The 22,137-nt window shown below is 35.5% G+C and overlaps 4 long non-coding RNA genes across 5 annotated transcripts; 3 read left to right on the top strand and 1 right to left on the bottom strand.

Moving 5' to 3' along the window:
• The first annotated feature begins 2,082 nt into the window (after positions 1-2,082).
• LOC147502325 (uncharacterized) lies at positions 2,083-3,154 on the top strand. Its single transcript, XR_015219971.1, has 2 exons — positions 2,083-2,177; positions 2,969-3,154. It is a non-coding gene; the product is annotated as an uncharacterized LOC147502325 (long non-coding RNA).
• Positions 3,155-3,691: 537 nt separating this feature from the next.
• Positions 3,692-6,893, bottom strand: LOC147502324 (uncharacterized). 2 transcript variants are annotated; one of them, XR_015219968.1, is made up of 3 exons: positions 6,847-6,893; positions 6,082-6,209; positions 3,692-4,067 (listed from the first exon to the last, which is right to left on the bottom strand). It is a non-coding gene; the product is annotated as an uncharacterized LOC147502324 (long non-coding RNA). The 2 variants fall into 2 exon arrangements; XR_015219969.1 differs by lacking the exon at positions 3,692-4,067 and adding an exon at positions 4,202-4,228.
• Positions 6,894-14,643: 7,750 nt separating this feature from the next.
• LOC147502323 (uncharacterized) lies at positions 14,644-15,776 on the top strand. Its single transcript, XR_015221667.1, has 3 exons — positions 14,644-14,825; positions 14,861-15,141; positions 15,752-15,776. It is a non-coding gene; the product is annotated as an uncharacterized LOC147502323 (long non-coding RNA).
• A 16-nt stretch (positions 15,777-15,792) lies between these two features.
• On the top strand, positions 15,793-20,268 carry LOC147502322 (uncharacterized). Its single transcript, XR_015219967.1, has 4 exons — positions 15,793-15,835; positions 18,658-18,738; positions 18,948-18,998; positions 19,637-20,268. It is a non-coding gene; the product is annotated as an uncharacterized LOC147502322 (long non-coding RNA).
• The last annotated feature ends 1,869 nt before the right edge of the window (positions 20,269-22,137 follow it).

Genomic DNA, 22,137 nt, shown 5'->3' with positions numbered 1-22,137 from the left:
TGTTTATCTCAAATGTCTCCCATTATCCTTAAACTGTTGTTTTACCTTTTCTCTCTCGGGGAGCATTTGAGCTTGGCTGCCGGTTTGCCCAATTGCAATCAAGTACAACAAATTTTTGTGGATGCTTTTCGAACGCAAGAGCAGGTAAGCACCTACTTTAAGGGCACCAATTCATCTCAAAATAATATGTTGTTTGTATGGTTGCACTCCTATTTATTGTACCCACCTATGAAACTGGTAGGAGCGTCAATAGGATAGTTATGCACTTTAAACACTTGCAAGGTGTGATACCTAGTACTTGTTGTATACGGGTAGCTTTTTGGATTTGTTGTAAATGATGAATCACTCAATGTATCCATTATGTGTAAGCCTATATGAGTAGCTCCTTGCTACTTAGCCTATCATTTGTAACATCGTATCTTTATGCTATTAATGAATTGAATTTTCTTGATAAAAAATAATAATAATGTGAAAGCCTATATGAGGTGAGGTTCACTTGGTCATTTTCAAAGAAAAAACATACACAAATTTATTTCACAGTCAGATCATATCTAGATTGGCGGATTATTAATACCGAAATTGCCCCACTATAGGTTTAAATTCTCTTGGTGTAGAATTGTTTCCACCTTTGTGCAAGTGAGATGTGTGGCCTATGGATGGGGATTACAGTAGTTACAGGGAATTTCATATATGCTCTATTTCTCTTAGGTATCTACCTCCAAATAATGTATTGCTTCCAAATTGTGTTCCATCAAACTTCTTGTTTTGCGGACAATCATTCACAATGCATTTGTTAAGCCTCATGACCTCGTTAGGGTTGTTGTTTGTGATGTGTGGTACTTGGAACCACAAAACCGAAACCCGGAGAAACAAAGAATAGAATTAGCAGAGAGGTAATTCACCTCTAAGATTGTTAATTTGCATGTACATTTTCCGGTGTTAATCAAGTGAAAAAGGTTTTTCCTCGTAACAAAAAAAAAAACGAGGAAAAAGAAAGAAAAAGAAAACAAAAGCGTGGATAACTGGATGAGCTTACAAACCGCATCGCATTTGTCATTATGCAACCCATCCATCTTCACCCGGCTTTATCTTGAAGCATTGCTCCTGTCACTATACGAATTTTGCCAGTGTGGAACGAACTTGCTGTGGACTTGTTAGGTGTGTGGCTCGGGCGGCTCTTGGCTAAAATGAGAGAACAGTAAATTTAGTGTGCTTTCATTTTAGGCAGTACGCAGTACGCAGATGGTGAACAGAGACACGCCAAGCCAAGACCGTTCCAAACTGCCAAAATCAGTGTTTGTCAGACTTGTCCCGTACTCCCATTTAGTAGTTGTGTGTGTCTCTTTTAAATCCATATATATATACTTTGATTTTTGATGATACAAAGAAAAGAAGTTTAATCCGATGTAAATGTCTATTCTGGTGCGTGCAAAATTTTGTAGGGGTACGCCATTCTAACAGTGCAAGCACACTCCCACAGTTTCCTTACTAACAGAACAAATTAAAGTTTATGTTCACTTAATTAGCATAATTTTCCTTCCTACAGATTTTTAGATCGAGCTGCAATTACCATGGATGCCTATACCACCTCCTCCCAAAATATGAAATTGGATTATGGTACTTATGTATATATGATGACGAGGATTAGGCCTTTTAGTATAAAATTTGACACTAATGAACAATTATGACAATATCAGTGCTTCGCTTGGGTTGCCAACAAGTGGTATTGAACAAACGGTTAAATTGAGCTTGTCAATGCATTTTTTAATGTTCCTTTTAGGCGGGCTTGAAAAACTTTTAGCAATTGTATTAAATAGCTCTTTGACATGCATCATCGGCGAAGAACCAACAATGATGCATTTGAGGCCTCATCTTTGATGGCAAAGTGCAACACTACTCGTCCTTTGGAAGTACACGGCTTCTTTGTTTGATACTAAGGTTAGTGAATAGTGATTATGTTAATTGTTATTTTTTCAAGTAGTTTCATTTGGTTTCTTCTTTCATTTTGTTTGTTGATCTTTTTGGTACGGTATTAATTGGCCTTGTTCACATCATTATTTGTGGTGCCATATAGGTTGCCCTTGCAAATTTAGTGGTTGAAGATAGTAGTTCTAATAGTAAATGGTGAAGAATGGAGCGCGGAGAGTTTGGATGATGCACAAGTAGCTCTACATGAGGTATGAGTTCATAACTAACTTTAACATATTCTTTGAAATGAGACTTGTTTGAACGTTACTATCTTAATGTTTAAATAGCATTATCTAGGTTCTAAGTAAACAATCAATATGGAAGACAAACAAAAGGTTATTCATTTAATTTGGCATTCGATTATAGTTCAGTTTACATTATATCTAGGAAGATGATAGGTCTTTAGTTTTTATAGAATTACCTTGATGATTTTCTCCTCAATATTTATACATATTGGTCTGTATGGTTATTAAAGCAACATGTCATATTCTTCAATAATCTAGAATCATTCTTCAATAAATACTAGCCATTTATTGAAAAACATGTAGCGATACAAAAAGAAAAAATAAAGTCATGTTTGGTTACTAAAGCTGACATTCTAGGATCGTGTCTAGAGAAGTACGTGCATAGTTACATGTCTTGCTACCTATTAGTGGAAAGGTTAGGTACTATGTTGCAATTGCATTTAAGGAACCTATATAGTTTATCTGTCAAGTTCTTGTATGTCAGGAAAGGCTAGTTCCCTTGGAAATTATTAAAATTTGAATGACAAACTATTTTATTAGTCTGTTTACTTCAATACTTGTTTACTTCAATACGAACATAATTTAGATTTCATCAAGTTGTTTCTAGTTTAAACCCGTTTTACCTATTATGCATATTTTATAGTTTCTTAACATCTTGTTTTTATGAATCTAACTTACACAAATTTTACTTACTACTATGTATCGATCCTCTCTATTTTCTTAATTTCCTTTTGGTGTCATTGGTCTGGTTGTAGGTGTCGATGATTTTCATGATTGCTAGAGGAAGGATAATGTGAGAGATCAAAAGGTTTCGTTTTAGAGCTATTAGGACTTATTCTATCTATGTATTTTGTTTACAAAAGACTTGTGAGTTTACTGATTGTTATTATATTTTTGGTTATTATCTCATTGTTGAATAAAATGTAATCAAAGTTAAGACTTGTGACTTATGAATGAATTATGAAGTATGTTTGGTTTAAGTGTTTTCTTTCTCGTTATTGTACCCAAGTGTAAGTTTAAGTTTTTAGTGGGATGGATAGGTTGTGTATAATATGTGGGATATATGTATGCTAGAAGCAAGTGGCAGGAATGATTGGGGCTAGAATATTTAAATATTTTTTTTTTAGATGTTTCTAAATTTAGCAACGGTTGTGTATCTATTACTAATGGAAGTATAAGTAACGGTTACGTATCCGTTAGAAATGAAAATTGCTAACACTTTCATTTGTTGGAAATAAATTAAGAACAAAATTAATAACCGTTACTAATAATTTACTAACGGTTGATAAGTGTTGTTGAAATTAATTTCAGTAACACTTTATAACCGTTGGTAAATTTGCTAACACTTTATAACCGTTACTAATATCCGTTACTAATATTTGTCACGCTTTTGTGTCGACGGAAAATAACCGTTACTAATATTTTTTGTAACGGATATATATCCGTTACAAATAAGCTGTTATGGTGTAGTGTTGTTTAATGTTAATATATATTGTTGCTTGTCCAGAGCCAATATTATGCACCATAGCTATGAATGGTTCCTGTCCTATGCAAGTCATCATTACGCAAGTGTTGTCAAGGCACTAAACCACATTAGCTATTCAATAACAATATGAGACAATAAATTGAAAGCTACAAACCACACCCACTAAATGGAAATCAATGAATAATAATCTTCCTCCTGTAATTGACTATCCCCCCTTCTTAGCCATAGCAAAACCTTTACCATCACCCCTTATTCTCCATATCATAATTATATACTCACCTGGAGGTGTGAACACTAGCTATGGCCGCCACATGTATCTGCCTTGATCTATCTGAAAGACTCGCAAAAGAGTGTCTAAATTCTAAATTCTAAAAAAAAAAAAAAAAATTAGAAAGAAACAATAGAAACCAAGGGCAAAAGTAGGGTACTTATTCTCGGCGTCCCAGAAAGCGGGGAAGATATCTCAGTCCGGGCGTCTAAATGACTTAAAACTAGTAAATATCGCTTGACTCTTGAACATTAATATTGCCTATAACATCGATTGAAGATTAGGTTCCTACACTAATTAATCACAGTAAATAATAATGTCTACTAATGGAAGATATTATGAATGTCCTTTGGCAGCTAGAAAAGGATGTTAGTTTTGTAACCCGATGGAATGAGATAACTTATTTTATGCTCGCTCCTCATGGATGCCAAAAATATAATAATGGAGACCACATGCCTCTAATATCGTATATCCATATGAAACCAACGGTATATCCAAAGGAAATATGTAGTAGAGTTCAGTAAAATCATTCTTGTTGACTTCCAAGAAAATCATTTACAAAATGTAGACTTTCTAACAACTTGTAGAGGTCAACTTGTTGCCTTGTGTATGATTAAAGACGCGAACTTTCCATATTAAGCTTTGGAATTCAAAAGTAATAAATTTCACTAGTTTCATTTATTGAGTTCTATGATTCTTATTTTCTTGTTCCCTTTATAATTCATTTTTCATATCAATAAATGATGATCTACACTCCTAATAAAACGAAATGGAAGCTGCTTGTGCATGAAACAAATCCCTAATTAAGCCAAGGCTTTAGTAAGTGAAGAGGCACACAGTTACACGGTAGTAGGGTGCTTATTCTCGAGGAATGCTAATTAAACCAAGGGCAAAAAGTAGGGTGCTTATTCTCGAGGAATGCTAGCTAGCGAGCCAATCACCTATGTAATAGGCTCGGAAACACTCTGCTAGAAGCCCAAAAAAAAAAACTAATTGCGTGTAACTTGATCTCATCCTTTTTCTTGTATCATAGTTTTCTTTCGGATTTGTTGAGATAATAAGTGGAATTGCATTTTTCTTCTTTATATGGCATATATATCTGATTTATATGGAAAAAGTAATAGGTATTATTTTTTAGCCTTAATAACCCAAAAATGGAAAAATAAAAAAGAGCAAAGTACTACTGGTAGTAAGGGAATGGTGGTGCTGGTAATGGGTGGTATCCCATTTGGGTAGGGTTGTGTTAAAAAAGATATGGGTCAAATGGAGAGAGAAAATGTGAAAGTGTGAACTGACTCAAAGTGATAAGGAATCATGTTTTTCTTGGCATCTAGCAGTGTGTTTCGGAGCCCATCACACAATTGAAATTCTAGTAAATCTAATTTATGGCAACACGAAGAAACAAAAAGGGGGAACACTAGAAAGTATATGAAGAAACCCCACTTCATTTCTCGCTGTCTAAAAGTTTTGCCAATCAATACCTTCTATTCGAAATTGATCAAATCAACACAAACACGTGCTCTACAAGGTTTATGCAATTTGAACTTAATAAGCCCACATTGGCTAAAGTATACAATCAGCCCTTTCGTAATCTATGGCATAACAACCCATGAACAAATTTCAAACTGCTTAACACAACATAAATAATGCAAACTAAAGAAACTTAATCATTCTCAAACTACTTCACACAAATTTGAAACCAATTACAACACAATGCTAAAACCTTGCATCCATGATAAACACCAACAAACCAACACTCTTAATCTCATTACACAAATGACCATGAGATAGATGCTTAATTTGATGGGCTTATCACCTTCACCTTCACATATAGCAGACTAGGAAGCAGGAACACTATATGAACAAGGGAGCAAACTCTTATACACAGTACCAATCCTTAGACGACCTCCCCCACTCTATATATATATATATATATATATATATATATATATATATATATATATATATATATATATATATATATATATATATATGCAACATACGATATTCTATGTACATAATATATACACAGTAAGCACGACTGCCTCATACAAATATGCATGATGATAGCCCTAAGTTTTATCCATTAAAATAAATGTTAATAAGTAAATTACCTTATGAATATACCAATTGTAAAGGCAATTTCATTCATGACTCCCTATATATCCATATGGAGCGGTCAATTTCTCACCCTCTATGTAATCCCCACTAACCGATAAGAAATTCAAGCTTAGGGGAAGAGCTGCACAAAAGAGAGGCTTATAAATATAATGAATTTAAATTTTTATGTAACTGCAGTAGACAGTAGAGGTCAACTTGTTGCCTTGTGTATGATTAAAGATGCGGACTTTCCATATTAAACTTTGGAATTTAAAAGAAATAAATTTCACTAGTTAAGCCAAGGCTTTAGCAAGTGAAGAGTCACACGATTTACCAGTAGTGTTTAAAAATACAGACTTGATGACAACTTGTCAAGGAAACAAATACATTCACGTGTCTTGAATTAAATTTAGTTAGCCCATCTAGGATTGAAGCTTTCATTGTTTGAACATAACATTGTGAATCTTTGAGTAACTTAAGTTCCAGAAAGTTGGGAAGAACCCTAGAACTACTTCAAATGGAAATCTAATTAATCCCAATTTCAGAAACATCCATCTGTGCAATCATTAAATATGTAAGTTTAGGTCACCAAACGAATAGTTAAACTTCCTCAAGTTCACCAAAATTTATCAATAATTACGACTAGAAAAGAAATTTAGTTGATTTTCTCCCGTAGTTCAAATTGAAAATGAATTTGATGTACAGAGAAATCGAAACTGAAAGCACAAAAATGATATTTGAAAAAAAATCGAAGAATCAAAAGGAGAAAATCAACTAACCTGGTCTAATTCTTGTCATCAGGTTATCTTGTCTATTAAAGGAGTGTGAGAGAGGAGAGAGAAGGTCAGATAAAGTAAGAAGAGGGGAGAGAGTTCAGTTCGAGGGAAAGATTCTTTTCGGTGGTAGAGAAGAGAGAGAGATAGTTCGAGCACTAACTGAGAGAGTTGGGTTCTTCAATACTTTTAGCATAATTCCTGATGCCGGACAGCCGTCACTTTGTTTTATATAATTTAAACAAATTATTTCCGATAATTTTTTGATTATTGGTGACTGTTTTTCCTCATGAGTGACGCCAAACAGGCGTCACAACATTACTGACGCCATTTTGCTGTCACAAATGAAAAAAACCCGGCGTCACAAAAATGTTGTTATGGTGTAGTGAGTAAAATGAGATTGACTTCATCTTGATGCGCGGATCTAATATTGACGATAATGAGAAGACCACGTTCGTGATGTTCTAGTACTTCACAAACTTTTCTTTCATCCTCATTGTCATACCCCAAGTTTCCAGACAATATTTAAAACAATTATATTTAATTATCTAGAAACCCGGGGTGAAACAAAACCCACCATTTCAACTTGGAAGACAATATAGTTCCGTTTTCCAAAACGGCGTGTAGTTTCTTCCCAAGTAATATTTCACCCCCAATATACATTCCCGTTTTCCAAAATAACTCACAACATAAACACCACTTACATTCCATTTATTAAACGCACATATGATAACTTAATTAAATCTGAGTTTGGTATACCTTACCTTTAAGCCAACACGTCGTCTTAGGGTAGGATATTTACGTCCCTGCAGAAAAGATTAATAGATTTTACCCTCCTGCAAAACAGAATTAGACATCACAATAAAAGGATTTATCTCAGCCAGTCAAATCTCCATTCATAACCAAACCTCATTTAAGACATTTAAGTCTAATTGATATAACCTGGTGCGTCCCGCATATTCGGGAAATACCACTTATCATAATACTTATAGCAAGGGTAGTCACTCATATGACATCATTACGTCATAAAGTTTCTGTGTGCATAACCGTAAATCTCATACTATCACAAGTCATTGATATTTTCGTAATAACATATCAAGTTATAGTCATTTCGCAGTCACATAGAAATCACAATCATTTACTAAAATTATTCATCCACACACCTCACATCCATAACATCACACAATTCATATACTTTTACTTAAAAACCACTCGTCTACTTATGAGAATGGGAAAATATCACACCCAAGGAGTACATTCATCCCTTGTGAGTATCAACTCATACAAACCACGTAAACATTTCTCATAAGAAATCATATACATCATATGCAATAACTCCAGCACACGTAAAATCAATATTTTTACTTTGCTTATTAATTATCTTGTTGACTCATTTATTCAAAGACATAGCCCAACCTTTAGTTCCTACTCCACGATTTGCACTACACACATTTGCCAAATCACACATATTCGTGTGCCTCACTCACACCGAGTACCACTACAAGACATATGTCCCAAGCGGGATATCACCTCCAGGAAACATACTTTCATCTTGTAAACTCGTAACTTGTGAGTCACAGTCATCTCTGGGCTTTCCGTACACATAATCACAAAGCCTCTTTTGGGCATAACAAAATATCAGGTCATTCATGGCACATTCAATGAATACCTTGGGTCATTCCCGCCACATTCAAGGAATACCTATCATAACACTAACGGGCCATTCATGGCACATTCAATGAATGCCCTGAGTTATTCCCGCCACATTCAAGGAATACCCAAACCTACATTCCCGTACATTAAAGGAATACGACCAACCCACAAGGCGAATACCTTAGTTCCTCTCTAGGGCAGTCCAAACTATTGGGTCATTCATGGCACATTCAATGAATACCCATCTATCACATGACATCACAAGTCATAATATCTCATTACCAAATCTCGAGGTGGAGAGTTCTAAAGGTGTGGGCGACACATTAAAACATTATTATCACTTATAATTATAGTAGCATTACTCATGTCAAAACCGACCACACATGCAGAGAGTCATTTTCGCGCGTCAAGGCAAATCAAACACTTAAATATCATTGAATATAAACAGACTTATAATCAAACCAATACAATTTACATAACCACACTCATATACACAATATCATAAACAAATAGCTCATTAGCCCAAATTCAAGTCCACACACACAAATGTCCAAAACAGATCCACATATACTAAAGTCTATATTCATATACAACTTCTATCTCACACATATATATTTAGGTAGTCTCAAAACAACAGTAATTTCTAACACAATCACATAGTTATCACACAAACTAATATATATATATATATATATTATAGACATAGTGTAGTGTAGTGTAGTGTAGTGGCTGCACTTTTTCTCAAAGCTGCCTACGTGTCCAAATCTTTCAAGATTGGAATCAAGCATTCGTAGTTCTTATCAGCCACATAGGCAATGCTATAGTTTTTTCTACATTCATCCAAAGGACATGTAACTTAATTATTTAGAAACTAGGGTATGTAGACATACTTTTTCATGTAGAACTCGAAGTCCCAACCTTAGCCTATCTAAAAGAAAACTTAAGTTGAAAACGGTAAAAATCCTAATTTTCAGCAAACTAGATTTCTGACGGACTATCTTCCGAATGACACAACGCTTTCTACATGTGTCCAAATGCATTAAGGCTTTTTGCGTTAAAAAGCTAACATACAGAACTTACTTTCTTATGTTTTACAAAAATACTCAATCTCATTCTAAATGTTCGATAACTAAGCTCGAACACAGTGCGCATAAACTGATTTCTGACGCACTATTTTCTGCCAGTCAAACTTCCAAACACTATAATTAATTCAACGGGCCTCGGAATGGGATGAGGCCAATTGGAATAGAAAGCAGACTTCCAAATATTATTTTTTTATGTTTTATAAAAATTCTAACTCTCAGTCTAACTATTTTAAAACTGGACTTGAACACAGTGCGCATAAACTGAATTCTGCCACACTATTTTCTATCAACCAAATGTCCAGACACCATAGCTGTCTCCACAGGACTCGGAATTGGACAAAGCCAATTGAGTTAGAAAGAAGACTCATAAAACTCACTTTTTCATGTTTTACAAAAACTCTAACTCTCCCCCTAGCTTTATGCAATTTGTGATCAAACCCTATGTAGAAAACTGTTTTCTGACAAATAGAATTTCTGACGCATAGAATTTTCACCAATACGTTTCGTTGTGCTGAGCATATGACAAATTGATATACGGACTACATAGCATAGTCAACCTAAAGCGAAGGCAACATTCAGCAGCAATATATACTTTTAACAGATTGCAATAATCACTATCTTGCACTTAAAGAAAAGTAATCAACTAAATATAATAACATTAAAACGTACCTGAACATCCTGGGCATTAACATCAAGCTGATCAGCAATAAGAAACCGAAACTTTGAAGAATCAAGATTTGTACCCGACCAAATCACACGGTTAGCAGGAAACCCAATGAAACAATTCGCAAAGAGTAAGATACCGTCCCTAGCCAATGGATTGCACCATTCAAAAATATCCCTCCATATTCATGTGGGCGTCCATTCGAAAACCTGATTCTAATCACTTTGTACTCATCATGTGCTGACTCGTAACCAAATCCATAAACAACATTGAAATATTTGCTTTGATATTTTGAAAATGCCTCCGGTAACTCTCTGTACGCTTTAGTTGATGGATTCCAAAGGTAAAATGCCATAAAAACCAATATACTGTGGCGTTCTTTGTAGTCGTAGAGGCATGTATGTTCCCCTACCCAGAACTATCGTAAATGCCAATCAAGAATATCCCGTTACATGAACCGAGGATCATTGCAGCAATTTGAGAAAACTTGAAAGGATAATCAATCTCTACCGCTTACCGCTTTTAATAACTTTGCAGAAGACGTATCGTAGTCGACCAAGAAGTGTTTAAAGTTACAGATCATAAAACTGAAATTATCGTCCTTTCTTTTCATTGATTCATTGAGATGCATTATGACAAAATCAGGATCTTTTAATAGAAAGTACCATGACTTGCATGCGCACTTGAGTCGTAAAACAGACTTGAAGGGTAGTCTTGAAAAGATATCGTGGATGATGTCCCGTGGGAACTCCAGTGTTCTTCGTTTAGTTCCTGTATGAACAGAACTACATAGAGACATACTTCTATAGTTCTATGGTGGTGTTTTTTTATTTTTGTGGTCTAAAAGATTTCCAACCTTAAGGATATCATGAATTTTTTTTTATTATCCAGCTCCAAAAAATGAAGAAAACTATCCCGAATTAAAATGTAGCACCGAAGATACTTTTTTTTTTTTTTTTTCAAAACTCCTCAAAAATAGGGAATTGGGTTTATCCTCTTTACCCTATCTCTTTCTAATCATTATCTTTTTTATTTTATTTTATTTATTCTTATTATTAATATTAATCATATATTATAAAAATAATAAATAGAAATAGCCGGGTGTTATACTCATGGCCATAGCCCAAATGAAATGATCCTCGGAAGCGCACCAGTCCAAGAGTTGTAAATAGATATCACACGATAGATCAAAATACCGTTTCACAGTTGTATAGGAACTCCCGGATAAAATTTGAGTGTCATGAAAAAATACCTTCAAGCAATCTGCAACAAGTTCTGCATTCTCCCAATCCATTTCGGAAGGACCACACTTGAAATCTGGTTCAACTTTGGCATAACGTGTTAATGCATCTTTCAACTGGAGTGCTACTTCAAGCATCTTATATGTTGAATTCCATCTAGTGCAGACATCTTGAATGAACCTTTTAGTTGGGACTTGAGCTTGGGCACAGACACCTTCAAACTTTTGTTGTCTTTGAGGTGAGCCTTTGATGAACTTGACAGTAATTCGAATTTTTTCAAGCTCCCCCTCTATTTCTTTCAACCCCTCTTGAACAATCAAATTCAAAATGTGTGCACAACAACGCACTTGAAGTAATTGACCATCCAAAAGAAGTGTCCCCTTAGGCTGAAGTTTCCGAAAAATCTCACGCACTACACCGTCATTTGAAGCTGCATTGTCCAGTGTAATAGTTGACAACTTCTTGTCTAAATTCCAGTCATACAATTTTTCCAGCACAACATTTCCAATATTTTCTCCTGTATGTCGACCTTTCACAGTGCAAAAACATAAAATCCTTTTTTGTAGCTTCCATTTGTCATCTATGTACTGCGCGGTTAAAGCCATATAACTAATATTCGACTGATGTCCAAAAAAATCGGTTGTGAACCCGATTACGCATTGGAGCTTTCCCAAACTCGCAAGATAAAGATTCTTTTTTTTTTTTTCGCATAACTTCATACAATCCCTTCTAGCTGTGGTCCTCTTGTACAGCTTGAATGTTGGTTGCATTGACTTCAAAACCTTTCTAAACCCCACATGTTCAACCATTGAAAAAGGGTATTCATGCAAAACAATCATCTCGGTAATTGCTTCACGAGTTACAGAATGGTCGAACTGAAAGTTTTGGTAACTCACCCCTCCTTGTTCATCATCCACCTTTAAGGTCGTTTGGTATCCCCCTCGTTTGGCTTTGAACTCCTTACATGATCGAGACAAGTGTTTTATCAGGCTATTAGTCCCATTTGTAGTAGTTGCACTTAAAATCTTTTTGCAATGCGCACACTGAGCTGAAGTAACTTTTCCATCCTTTTCAAATTTCTTCAAATTCATTCCAGACAAGAGATGTTTTTCTGTGCTTTGGATCACCCTCAGTAGGAGGTTGTCCAGAAACTGAATCAATAGAATTTTTTCGCTTCGGCATTCTACATGATCATGGAAAACAAATGTAAGATTTAGACATTCTACATGATCATGGCGATACAAAACAAGTTACAAGTCTGACTCATCAAAAGCAACAAAATTATTAACGATCAAAAGATTATAATTTACGAGAACTTAAGAGTTTTATGAAAAAGAAAGATGTTCACCAATAGCTTCATTATCGTAAACAAGATCTAAGGTCAAAACACTTTGAGTGAAAAAAAAAACTTTGTGCCAAACCCTCACACCGTTCAGGAAGTGAAGCAGGTAGTGTAAAACCAGAGCATTAAAAGACACTTACATGGTGAAATTCGACAATTGGTCGACGTCGAATTGCGGGTTTAATTTCGACAACCAAAATGAGTTGGTCTATGACCTGATACATTAGTTCTAATAATCAATAGTTTTTTATCCTAATGATTACCTTAAATCAAGTAAACTTGTTCTTTCGGTTTTTCAGTTGCTCAAAGATAGTTAAACAACAACGGTTAAAACTAAAACACAAATACACAATAGAGATTGTAAACTATACTCAATTTCCTTGAAAATCCATCATTCTTTGATATGTTTGATAACTGATATACATTCATTTCACATAAATATTTAAACCATTTAGCCCATTCGAAGGACCACTCATAAATTTCTAACCTTGTTACCATTCTTTAAAAAGTTCGTTATAAAAAATAAAAATCAACATTAGAAACTTGCCTTTACTTTATAGTTTATACATACATTAACAAAGATGAGAAAGAGAGAGGGGTGAAGGAATTTACCTCCAAGCTCAAAAGGGCTTGCAAGAATATTTGGATTTGGATAGTCTATTGCTCACAATCACTAGCAAGGCAACCCATGAAAACCCAGATGTAATGTTCAGTCAAAGTCACTTATCTAAGGTTATGTTAATTTTGTTTTGGCGCTCATCTCTCCCGCCCAGAATATTATATATTTGTTTTGTATGTAATGTATTCCTATTTCCTGCCTATAGCTTTTTAACCTTTTTAAAATTACTTCTGTTTTGGCGCTACACTTTCCCCCCTATAGCTTTTCACTACTAATGGTCCAATACGAATGGGCCTGGTCAATCAGACAATCACCATGTCTGAAAATTTGTTTGACCCAGACAAATAACCAAATTGGTTGAGAAATATGTGTCTTTTTTCTGGTTACCCATCGGGTACCCATAAAACCACCGGGTATTTACCCATCGGTTCCGGTTCTTAAATGGTTCGGTTCTTTAGACCCACTTTTATTGGGTCTAGCATTTAAAGACCCAGAACCGGAGTATTCGGTTCTGGGTTCGATTCGGTTCTAGGTATTTGGGTACCCATGCACACCCCTAATCGTAAGCCAACTAATGTAAGCCTCTGGGCCTAACACCTTTATAGACTTCTTACAATATATATTTTATCGTAAAGACTTTAAGCACAATGGAATCCACTGCACGATATTCATTATTGTAAAATTGTCATTTACTATAAAATTGGTCTCTGGTTCAAATTTTTCCAGTGTGTTTATTTCTTCTCATATTGTAACAATATGTCTTATCCTACCACGTCGATATTGTCCCCACTTAGCCATTATGGACATTCGGCTTTAAAAAGTCAAAGTCCTATCATATCTTTTTTCATAAGCTTTAAATGTTGGGCCTTCCCGGAAATTATCCATAAGCTTTCCGTATGATATTTATATTAAGAACTCTTTTTTGCCCACTTTTCTCTAATATTTTGCAAATATCTCTTTTTCATATGTAAAGTCACAAAACTTAACTTACAAGCATGTTAATCTATTAAGAGGACAAACAAGAGATATAATTGCCGGTTAACAGAAATCTTATATATAATGGGAAAACTTGCCCCGTTTATTAGTCCCTGTATTCTCCATTTTAAAACAATCTTTTAAATCAAAAGGGTACCCAAAAGTTTCACCCTCCAAATTTTTTACCCTTCACATTCGAAGGGTAAATCGGTAATTTAAATATTTCCAGAACTATAAAACTCAACGTCTTCAGAAAACAAGACACCGTTTCGCGGTTTCCCTATTAAAATTAAAAAAAAAAAGTGTAAACCGTTCGTTTCTCTTCTTCGTTCCTGATATTCCCAAACACTTTCCCCCAACCAATGAAACATAAATTTAAATCCTAATTTCATTTTCAGAATCAAAGGTGCACATTTCCAGCACTCATTTTCAGAATCAAAGGTGCACATTTCCAGCACCTCGAAACTATCTCACGAAATAGAACACCATTTCGGGCTTCTTTTCCATTTCCAAAGACTAAAAAAAAGAGAAGCAATTCGTCTTCTCCATTCAGTTCTTAGGCTTATCCCCTCTGTAGATCCCCAATCTCTAACTTTCTCTGCGGAAACTGCGTTGTACGTTCAGTTTTCACTTTCATTTCAAATCGCCATTCCTTAATTTATCATCAGTTTTAAGATGATTTCTTCCCACCAATCGAGCAAATTAGCAAACGGTTTCTTCAGGTGCGCCCTTCTTCTATTTTCTTCTTCTTTTTCTTTAAGTCTTTCTTGAGAATTCTTCTTTTTTATGTTATTGTTTAACTCTTTTTCATATTACACTATATAAGATTGTTTATGAAAATGCCTAAGAAGATTTTACTGCCGCCTTTTTCACTTATCTATATGTTCTCACCAGGCATTCGAGTTCTAGAGAATTATATTACAGTTCAGTTTAATCACTATCGTATAGTGAAAGTTTTTGTTTAGTGAATCGGGAAACTTTTCGTTTGTATTCACAATCCTATAACTTCTATTATTTTCATAATTAAAGATGAAATGGATAGACATGATCCTTTACAATGTGTAATGTATTTTTCTATAGTATTTTATTCTGTAAAAACTCTGTTCTTTTAACATATTTAGGTTCTGCTCTTTTAAAGTTTGAAGTTTGTGGGGCTTTAAGGAGCCGCCAAATATTTGACTTTTGGAACGACCCAAATGCAACCAATTTTAAAATGCATATGTAGGGTTTTCGCCGTTCTTATCGTTTAAATTTCAAAGTATACGTTTCTAATCTCTATTGGAAAAATGAATTTTTTTTGTTGCTTATTGCTTTTCTCTTGCTTCCTTCCAGTTTTGAAGAAAGGGAAAGGAGTGGGGAGCGATGAAAGCCTTGAAACTTGAAGCGGTGTATTGGTCAAGGGTATTGGTCAAAATGGTTGGTTTTTTTTTTTCATTTTGCAGTTATATTAAAGTTTTGGAGTGCTAGGTCTGATTTTGTTTTTCATTTTGCAATTGAATTAGAGTTTTTGGACTGCTTCGTCTGATTTCCTGATTTATATGGGGTTGTATGATGTTACTTTCAATGGGGTGAACATGAACCCTCAAAACTATGGTTCTGTTAGGCACTCAAGTAGTTATAGGATTTATATAGATTTAGAAGACCGTTTCTCTGCCCTTTGATCTTGCCCTTTGATCTTTCGATTTTTTTCTTTATAATTGGTTCTTTGGGGTGGCTCTTAAACTATTTTCTTGCTTCAAAGCAAAATTCGACTTTTCATCTAATTAGTTTAGAGGTGAGACCAATTCTTTTGTTATTTGATTTATATTTCAATTTAGTTGAATAGTGCATTTCTTAATTGTGAAAGTGGGTATTGAGAGAGATAGTATAGCTTCATTAAATTAGATGTAAGAAGCCATTATAGGTAAGCTCTTTTTAGAGTTTTTTATTATTGCGAATTCCTTTAGTAATTAATGTTTTATTCTTGAGTTATTTCAAAGTAAAATTAGGCAATTAGTAATGTTAGTGAACCGAAAATAAAGCTTTGTGAATCACCATTGATTTGGATTAATGCACACTAAGACTATCGATATATGTCATATATGCCGTTCTCTTTCAAAAAATTATAATTAATCTTAGTTGTTGCAGGCTTGCATTATAGAAACCACTGTTTGTTTAATGTTGAACAAAGAATTGTATTTAATTAGCATTTGCAATTTGTTCAAACTAAAGTTAGTTGTACAATGAGATCAAAACATGTAGCATTGTAGTAAAATTTTTAATGCGGAAAATGTGGAATGAGGCATTTGAAGGAAACTAAAAAGTCGTGAATGCTTAGCTTAAGCCATGTGAGCAGGGGTTAAACTAATTAGATTTGAACATGTATTGATACTAGGGGTTAGAAAAATCAGAAATAGAATGTAATTGGTATTAATCTAAACACCTTTAAAGAGGCATGCCCGAGTTGTTGAGCCACGCTTTATCCGCTGTAACATAGAGGCGTGGCCGAGCTAGCCTTTAACCTATCCACTCTCTTACCAAGTTTTAACATCCATGCTTTTTAGTCCTCTAAGCCTCTCATCTGTGCATCCAGGCTTCTTATCCTACTGGAATGCAACACGTTTTTTCTTACGCTGTTGAAGCCTCGAAGCTGCCTTTAAATGCCTTTCTTATCTTCTGCTTTTCATTGTTTGCTTTCCATCGTTAGCTAGGAAGGAAACATCTCTTCTCACTAAACCTAAAAAATCCAACTATTCTTCTCTTCTCGCTAAACCCAAAATCTCCCCCACTCTTCCAACTCTGTAATCTCTCCATTGCCCATGTATTGATCGCCAATTGTTTTTTTTTTTTTTTTTTTTTTTGGCTCTACATCTAGCTGGACTATAGCTAAGTGGAGTTTTTTTTGTTGTTTGACTCTTTCTTGGTTTTCTTTGAAGAAGAAGAAGAAACAAAGTTACACATCACAACTTGGGTGCTTTATTTAATTTGCTATCAAGATATGTGATGAAATGGGTGTGGAACGCGTTTATGTAAATGGTTTTAAGATTTGGGGCCTGTTTACTTAATTTGTTTAGATTTTTGGATTTTGTACAAATTGTTATGTGGGTATGTCAAGATGCTCTAATACAGCTTCCAGCTTGAACACCATATGATCGGGTAGTCCTTTCACCATACTATTGGTTCATCTTCTGGAAGTATTTTGAACATTTACTTCATTAGTAGTTTTAGTTTATTTCCACTACATTCCACGAAGAGAATCGATATCAGCTTTATCCAACCATGACACAGGATGAAAATGGGAGTCTGAGTTCTTCTTGACTTCCTCTTCAGTTGCCCTGGGTAGACTTTCTCTACACTCAGCCATGCTATTCCCTGAACATGTATAAACGTTCCAAATATCAGATTGCCTGAACATGCTATTGCCCTGGGTAATTCACAGCTTTGCACGCCGTTGTTAGCACAAGGGACAACTCGGCATAACCTGCGAGAGGGCTTGACAGCTTGGTGTTCGTTTTCCATCACATCTGATTTCTTCTCCGTTATCCTCACATCGAATTCTCTGGGATGAGCTACAACACAAGTCACTTCAGCTGTTATGTCCTCTTTAGTGGTTGGTCCTGTCTTCAGGTTTGATTCCTGAACCTCTGTCTGCATGAGAAGAGGCGATTTCCCATCAGGAAGGTTCCTTTCAGATGCACAAATTCTCTGGGTCTATCTGTTTCTGTAGAGCTCGGGCTTTTTGCTTTTCAAGATTATGGAAGCTAAATCTGCATTACCAGAAAAACATTTCTCCAATGAAAATTTTCTTCAAGGGTCATTAGTTATGGTTACACTTTCTGAGGTAAAACAGCAGTTATCGCCAATTTTTCTCTGGTCCAAACATGCATTGTTATGTCTCCACCCTGCATCCAGAGAAGGCAATAAAAGCGACCTCAGAAATCTTCATTTTGTTTCCCTGTGAAGAGTTTTCATGTGAAGCATCAAAACTTTTTGGAGTTTGCTCATCTAAAGGCTTCAATTAAGTTTTTTCATTTTTCCAGTTCATCTTGCACTGCGTTAGACTGTGCTCTAAAATCTGTCACAACATCCTCTGCTTCATTAAGCTACGCTTCAAGCTCTTCAATTTTCAATTTTTGTTTCAAAGATGTAATTTCCATATCAGCAGGCGGTATATAATCAGTTGACAATAAACAGAACATGGTAAAAGAAATCAAAGGTGTGGAAGAGGGCTAAGAAACTTTTATTTGCATCCTAATCAGACAACTCAAGAGGTCAGTCTCATGGAAGGTCAGAGGACAAGGGAAATGAGCGAAGAACTCAACATTCATTGTAACGCCGCAGTAAGTCTATTGCCTGTTAAAATGTTATTTTGTTGCCTCGAATGGCTGGAACATTGTAGTACTCATTACTGACTGTTTCCTTCACACAAATGTATCAATTCACATAATATATCCATTCACACAAATGTAGTATGTTACTAATTTAAATCGTTCATTCTTTTTAAATACCAACTCTTCTTCGGGTGGCAAATCTCCTTACTGGTTATCAGGACATGGTTGGTCTTCTTCATGTACATAAGGTGGCTCAGATTAATACACAGGTATCGAGAACAGTGTCTCACCCTGTTAACTTTTGCCTACTGTTTGTAAGCTGGAATGAGGTTACTGTCTTGCTGATATGCACCTGAAATCTGTACCCTCTCTTATTCACCACACACAAACATCTGCTTGCACTTCACTATCCCAGCATACTACAATGCTATTCAAGCCCTCAATCAGGCATAGCTGTTTTTCTTTAGAGCATATGTATGACTGGAATGTGGACTTTAATTATATGGTGCAAGTTGAGATTAATTAGGCTATACCACAGTCCTCGGGCGCTTAGGCCATGTTTGATTAATTGCTGCACATTTTATGTATCAAGTAGTTATACTTGAAACTCTGTAGGCATTTTGTTGATTGTTGAATTTGTCGAGATATCCCATGTACCATGAGATTTATTAAGTCTCCTCCCTGAATACGGATCATTTTGTATATCCTTTTATGTCAATCACTATATCTATGAGTTAATATTTTTCCTTGAATTGTAGACATTAAATTTATATCTTAAATAGTATACTGATATTTTATTTGTTTACCGGCCTATTAAAGTGTTAATTAATCAAGTCCATTTTCTATTCCACATTATACAAAACCACCCTCCTTTTTTATTATTCACTTTCTGTGGTGGTCATTGCAGTAGTTGAGGTATTATATCATACTCAGAGTCACAATCAGACCATGGTGTCTTGGCTCTTGAACCATCTTTACAAGATGTAAAAAAGAATAAGAAGGTTCTGGTGCTCGGTACTGGATGGGCAGGGGCATTACTCTCCTGAAAGATCTGAATATTTCCTCCTATGATGTTCAGGTGGTGTCACCCCGTAATTATTTTGCATTTACCCCATTGTTGCCAAGTGTAACATGTGGTACAGTCGAAGCTCGCAGCATTGTGGACATGCAGTTGTGCCCGGTGAACTGAGATATCTAAATGAACGAAGATGGTTGCTGTTCTTGATCCATGCTTGCGGATGTTCGGCTCCAGAAGGAAAATGTCAATAAGTTAATTGTATAACTGTGCAGAAACTGTGGAAGCATATGAAAAGCTGCAAGTCAGATCGATGTTCAAATCCTCGCCATGGTAAGCCCAAGATACTGACTGAGCATTATAAAAATTGCCACTACCTATGTTGTCCACTTTGTGTTCCAGTTCACCGTTATTTGGAGCTGCATAAAGCATGTAGTCGATCCTTCATCTGATTTGGGTTCATCATGGAAATCCATCAATGGTAGAGGTGCTGCTAAAGTAGCATTAAAGACTGATCAATTGACTGTTACAATTTCAGAAGATCTACAATCTCCGCTAAAATGATTAAAGACAGATCATTTCTCCAAGTCCTTCATGGATATGAGTGAAACAATTCAGATTCAGTTCCTGGGGTGAATTTATCTCAAGTTTCTCAGGATCGCCTAGCCAAGTATGCCAGATGATTGGCTTTCCCAATTCTGTTAAAGATGCAGCTGTGGAAAAGAAAGCTGAACTAACTGTAGGTTCTGGGCTAAAAATCCTAACAGTAATGATACTAAAAGAGGAATCTCTTCATAGCGCAATAGGGGGCTAAGCTTCTGAATCGATTCTTCGAATGAGCATCTTGGTCTTGCTTCGAGAGACCTTGGCATTCACTGTGAAACAGATTGACCAGGTTAAGCAGGAGATAAGGCAGGAAACAAGTAGCTCTACTGGGACGAAGTCAGGAAAGGCAAAAGTAAAGGGTGTATCAGTGACTGAACTCTTCACTCCACAGCAAATAAGGGAACATATTATGGGTCTTAAACAGTGGGTTGGTCAGGTTGGTATATTACTATATGGTTAAGAACAACTTTACTCCTAAAACCTGAGTTGTTGAGCAGAGAAGTAATTATCTCTAGCAAAGGTATCACATGTCTGCCATGGGGCATAAACACACACACACCAAAGGTATCACATATCTCTAGCAAGGCATGCTTCAACTCTTGATAATTGGAGTGACATTCGACCAGGTTTTGTTCCGAGAGTGGAGTGCCCCTTTTGATCATATTTTAGATTTTGTTAAGTCAGATGCAGTGTAATTTTATTATCTCTCTATAACACATTCTTTTATTCGTAATACAACTCCTTACTTGCGTGCAAAAAAATATTATAATATGTGTGTTCCATGGTATGCAAACTTATCTCGTATAGAGACAAGGTACTACCTTGACCAGTATGGTGGAGACGATGATGTTTGGATTGCAGAAGTACTATACAGGTAATTGATATTTTCATATACACTATGTGTAGTTTGGCCAATTGATGTAATAATTTATGAAGGATGCACGGGCTAAGGCTGGCTCCAACAATCCAACCTTCCATAAACTTTCACTACAGACTTAATTTTAAAACAATGTGCGAATTTTTTTGACTTCATTAAGATAATTTCCAATTAGTTCCTCACACCGACGGCTCCTCTATTGGATGCGCCAAAACCAAGAGAAGAGCAACCAGGACCTAGCAGTTGAAGTCCATATTAATAGAGCATATACATACTCTTCTAACAAATGTACTAAAACTAACCCCCAACCCACCCACCCACACACACAAACAAGATGAAAATGTAATAGTTGAAGTCAACCTCCATTAAGCCACAAGGTGAGGGGACGAGTAAGAGGATCGACTGAATCAGCTTCAGCGAAATAGTAGAACAAAGCTCGGCCATGTTGTGCATCAGTTACTGTATTCCCAGAGTACTGTTTCAATGAAACATTGCTTGGTTGGTCGGAGTGCTGTTATAAGTTCACCATAAGATTTTGTAAAGAGTAAGAAAAAGAATAAGGATAAGGCTTTCAAAAACCCCAAAGCCATTTTCTGTGTGAATAAATTAAAGAGTGGTGAATAAGCATAGATAAAGCTTGATTTAAGCAAAAGGGTTTGTAGCATTGTTTGACTGAAAACTGGCATTGATATTTTTAATATTGTATAGATCTGGTAGTAAATTAACATTGGAACAAACGTTCGATGGATTTTATTATCGTCAGTAGAAACCAAGTTAGAAATACAGGACCATTATGTTTGTAGCGGTACTATCAAAGTATCAAGTATCAATGTCCATAGTCCATAGTCGTTTGTTTGATTACTTGCTACTTAGCTATAACATACATGTCCACAGTTATTTTTTCAAGTTT

Source organism: Coptis chinensis, chromosome 4, assembly GCF_015680905.1.
Source record: "Coptis chinensis isolate HL-2020 chromosome 4, ASM1568090v1, whole genome shotgun sequence".
NCBI classification, from domain to species: domain Eukaryota; kingdom Viridiplantae; phylum Streptophyta; class Magnoliopsida; order Ranunculales; family Ranunculaceae; genus Coptis; species Coptis chinensis.
The sequence above is the reverse complement of the archived record's forward strand: the minus strand, read 5'-3'. Positions and strand labels throughout refer to the sequence as shown.